Source organism: Dunckerocampus dactyliophorus, chromosome 11, assembly GCF_027744805.1.
Source record: "Dunckerocampus dactyliophorus isolate RoL2022-P2 chromosome 11, RoL_Ddac_1.1, whole genome shotgun sequence".
In the NCBI taxonomy this organism is placed as follows: Eukaryota; Metazoa; Chordata; class Actinopteri; order Syngnathiformes; family Syngnathidae; genus Dunckerocampus; species Dunckerocampus dactyliophorus.
The window spans coordinates 27608582-27613646 of record NC_072829.1 but is presented as its reverse complement, the minus strand read 5'-3'; the positions used below and the strand labels follow the sequence as shown (position 1 = coordinate 27613646).

Genomic DNA, 5065 nt, shown 5'->3' with positions numbered 1-5065 from the left:
ACAAACTGAACATTTTAAAAATATAATATATATATATCGTTTAAATATTTTCCAATATACACCACTATGTACTGAACATAGTGTGTACATTCATAGTCACAAATGTTTTCTAAGTTCCTGAAAGTGGATTAAAATCAACAGAAATACAAATAAAACGCCACACTGTCGGACCGCTTTCCTTGTTGCTTCCTGGATACCGCTGATTGGCCAATAATTGCCAGTGGTCATGCAATCAAAGATCCTATTGGATATTCGTTTGCTTTCTTGCTTCCGGGTAAGGTGGCGTTTTGAGTCACGTAAAACAGGTAAGGTGATCCGTCTCATAAAAGGCTACATTTTCACTGGTTGTTATTGATCATATTTTCACACAATATATAAAACACATATAAGAGAGATACGTCTATTTATTATTTTCATCTATAAATATTATTTGTCTCTTGTGGTCTCGTCATTCGGATTATGTGTGCTAATAGTTTGCATTATTTTGCCATATTCTCCATAAAGTCTCCACAGTCGTGAGTAATGCAAGGAAATGCTTTTTTAATGAGTGTAAACACAATGATTGGGTTTTTGTAGTAGTAAAGCTGTTGCTCATAATGTACAGCTCCAATGTGCTTTTAGTGTATTTATGTTGCAACAGCATAGCTTTCCTTTTATGGGCGAGACATAGCTGCCATTCATCTTCTGACTCACTTTGCCTTTCTGGCCGCTTTGTTCTGTTTTGTCTTGGTTCTGTGTATCCTTTGCTCTTGCATGTATACTCTATTGAGTCTGTGTCAGTGTTTATGTGGAAAAACAGTGGTGGGGCATCAAACACTTTGGTCTGCTACACACTAGGAAAACTAAAGGACTATGCATATGAATTCTCTCACAACCGGATCACTTTGAATTAAATATACAATGAAAAAAAAAAGCACCATCTGGTGTTCCGCCTGCGTTTAATACAGGGTTACCACTGGTCGCCATGCCTTTTATTTTTCTCCCATTTGGCTTGACTTTTCTTGTTAATCATTTATAATTTGGCCACATTGCCGAGCTGCGTACAGAGTGTAAAGGCAGCATGAGACCTGTTTTCGCGCTGCAGTGCTAAAATGACGCGCAAGTTCCAAAGTAACGTCTTGGCCATAGAAGGTGAATAATAGAGTTTCATTTGGTTAAAAGGGAAAAAGTACTTTTGCCGTATGGTCCTATAGTGGAAGATCAGACCGCAGTGGAACAGGGTCATTCAAGGTGTGTTATCATTTGTGGAGGCAGAATTTTTATATGGGATCAGCAGGTTTACCAAATGTTGTGTGTAGGTTCCATTAAATGACAGCGTTGATCTTGTCCATCAGTATACATGTTTTCCTTGACAAGATGGTTAAATGGCCTAGTCATGTTCACCCGTGGCCATTCTCTAGGGTTGTAGCAATACGTTCATTTTTGATACGGTAAGGGAGTAAAGTGCAAAACATGAAGCTGCTTTGCTTTTGTGTTTAATGATTTTTAAAATGAAACCTAATCCGCTGGCAGCTAAGACTCCAATAACTTCAATTCTCAAAAAAAATGTAGAAGCAGAACTTCAAAAAGCAAAAAGAAGAAATGGGAATGAAATGAAAAAATGGAGTGAATGATGTGCAAAATTACTTAAACTGACGCACACAGAGCAAAACCTGTTCCCAAGTTTTCAAAAGTCTAAACACTCTTTTTGCTTTATGCGCATTTTGCAATTCAAGATGGCACTTTGGAAATGTACTGAACACGGTTGTCTGCATAAAGACACAACAATCTGGCAAAGTCACACGTTTGCCATTTCAAAACACTCCCATTGAAAATGACACGACATGCGCTAAGTGGACAATTACCACTTCGGTCAGGAAGTAACACCTTTTGTTTGTTTTACAACAACAAAGGGTAGCGGTAAAGCCAAAGAAGACAACAACTTTCTAATCAGCCGTGGGCTGACTGCACGAGCTTGGCCAGAGACGACAACCCATCTTGAGCCCTTTTACTGCCGCCCGTGTCATCCGGACATTCAGACTGGAGGACAGACGCGTATGTAACTAACATTTCTTTCACGCTATTATGGACCCCCCGTCATAGTGCAGTTGTTCCCAAACTTTTCACAGTCCTGTCCCCCTTCAGACATTTGACCCGTGTACCCCATACTCCGACATAAACCACAATGAGCACACAATAAAACATCTTCCAGTACTCTGAATTATTTCTTACCTGTTTGACATATTGGATTCATCATTTTATAATTATATAATAGATTTTTTTAAAGGAAATATTTGCAGAAGAGCATCTCCTCTTTAAATGTCCCTTCATGAATGAATTCACACACAGTACATCAGGACATGTGCCAGGCTGGCTATATCTGCGTACAATTCACAGGCTCCTACGCGCTGTAGTGGGATTTTTCTTCCGCCATATCGTTAGTGTGGCGACAAACAGTGTTTGATGAAGGCATGATCTGTATTGTTTTTCTGGCCTTAGTCGTGGCTCAAAACAGTCCAGTTTCTTATTTTTCAACTGCACATATCCTAGTCAGTGCATCCCGTCAGGAAACAAATTACAGGCTCATGCAGCTCAGAAAATACACTAATTAGTCGCAGCACCACGTAGGAAGAGCAGCTCTCATTTAGCACGCAATATCAATTAGATCGTCATGATGAAATACTTTTCATGCACAACACAATCACAAACTTATTTGTTCATGTAGTACACACAACAATGAACTTCCTGCTCTGTCTACTTTCTTCTGCACTGTGCAGGCACTGTTGGCATGATGTGGCGTTCAAGTGCACTGTGCGCTGTTTTCATTTTTATTCACACCCTCTATGACAAGGGTGCCCAAACTTTTTCCAGCGACGGCCACGTTGTGAAAAATGAAAAGATGCAACTTTTCCACTTTGAGGGTTTGTAACGCAGCACATGTAGAGATGCTAAGAAGGTGTCTATCTATACTGTAGTTCAAGAAAAAAAGCTGCATCTCAGCTTTGTGAAACATATTATTAGTATCAACTTCAGTCTTTGCTCTCTCTTTTGCCATTTTTGCTGTTGGTTAATTAGTTGTCTAAATATATTGACTATCTTCTTAAATTACCTTTGGAAATGTACTTCTCGTATTAGCATGACTTTATCCCCATAATATTTTGACCTTATTCCCACAATATTCTAACTTTTCCCCCAACCTAATTTTTCAAAAATGACAACTTTATTTGTTTTGTATGTTTGTCATAATATTACCACATTTTTTTCTTTAATATTTCTTCTCTGTTATCAAAATATTATTTTTTCTAAGTTTATTCTCATAATATTGGGACTTTTTTTTCTTATTCAAATACAACTTTTTTGCTCTTCATATTTTGACTTTATTCTTGTAAAATGCAGCTGGTTTCCATTTCTACTGTTTTTTTTCCAACAATTTCAACTTTGTTTTTGTAAATGTTTCTCACGATATTACGACTTATACAAATAATGTCTTTTTTCTTTAATATTTCCACCTTATGCTGCTAAAATGATGTTATTTTTCCTCCTAATTGTAGAAAGTGTTTGTCTCGTAAAATTACAACCTTTTCTTGTTAGAATACAACTTTTTCTTTTAATATTTTGACTTTAGTCTTGTGAAAATTACTACCCAAAATGGCCCGCAGGGTGCACTTTGGACACCCCTGCCCTATGACAATGTGCATACCCCGCTTTTGGAGCCTAGTCACAGTATATCAGGTGGGTGACACCAGACACATGAACTATCTGCACACAGTTCATGTACAGTGTACTCTCCCATTAGGGAAATGTCTTTAGGCTGCGTTGTATACTTTATTTTTGTTTTTCTAAAGGACTGAAACACGCAACCATGGTGGAAGAAGTGGCCAAATGTTCACAGCTGCCATTGGTAGTAGTTTAGAAAAATATTGAAATCAAATGAGGAGAATTGCACAGCCTCATCATCGTATTCAGTTTCTCCGTGTACCGGGTAACACCATATTGACTCATTTTTGTTCTTTGTTTTCAGGGAGTACTGGAAATGGATGCTCATGCAATCCACCTAGCAAAGACCAGAAGAAGGGGAAGAGACGTCATTGGCCACACAGCCGTTGAAGATGTTCCTGGCCAACCTGGTGGGAATATCACCGTCTCCAATATGCAAGGCATCGCAGACTCCGCAACACTCTCCAACCGGCAGAGCGTATGAATGATGCAGGCCATCAAAGAAACCGGTAGGTTGTGGTATGGGACGACGTGCGCTTTCATCGTGCAGCTGCGGTCCCTAACTGTTGTGCTGACAACGCATCATTTCTCGTGCAATACCTCCTCACCATGCTCTCCATTTCTGAACCCCGTAGAAGAGTTTTTAGTTTATTTCTCGGCATGGCAGTGGACGGTATGCGACGGGCAGTCCTTTGTGTGCATTCCTCTTGTTCAGGCTGTGGAAGAGGCATGTGATGAGATTGATGTGGGTGCGATTCAGGGACGGATAAGGCACTCAAGGCGCTTCTTCCTTCCATGTCTGGCAAGGGAAGATACTGCCTGCGATCCGGACGAGGTGTTGTAATTCTTCAGAATGTAATTCAAAGTCAACTTGGCGAGAAAATTTGACTGGAACCGACCAAAGTAATCATGGAAAACTTACCTACCGCTTGCAGTTCACGCAAGACGCGTTTTTATTGACAGCTCCTCCACACGGAAAGTTGTGTGCTGCAGTGAATGAGCTAATGTTCTGCACCACAGAGCCACGTTTGTCAAAATTTGTCCCCCAGCCGTGCGGTGGCCACCGGGGTGGCCGGAGAGTGACCAAGGGTGGCCACTGCCACCCGGTAGCTCCGCCACTGTGGAAAAGCATGCTGAAGATGAGAGTGCGTTTCATCAGGCTCAACAGTTTGTACGAGGTCTGCTACTATGATTGTGTGTGCAATTTGGTGCAAAAGTTGGAGTTTGATTATTCTCTACTGTATGTAGTTTTGGTCGCAGTCCTTCGTTTTACTGGATATATGAGGTTTCCCAAAGACACGATGTAGCAGCGGAACTCCACACGAACACCACCTTCCAGTCTTGCCATGAGTTATTTCTTGAATTCAAT

At 40.4% G+C, this 5065-nt stretch overlaps 1 long non-coding RNA gene across 1 annotated transcript; it reads left to right on the top strand.

Moving 5' to 3' along the window:
• The first annotated feature begins 279 nt into the window (after positions 1-279).
• LOC129190346 (uncharacterized) lies at positions 280-4205 on the top strand. The gene is made up of 3 exons (XR_008572982.1): positions 280-305; positions 1893-2034; positions 4001-4205. It is a non-coding gene; the product is annotated as an uncharacterized LOC129190346 (long non-coding RNA).
• Positions 4206-5065: the final 860 nt, after the last annotated feature.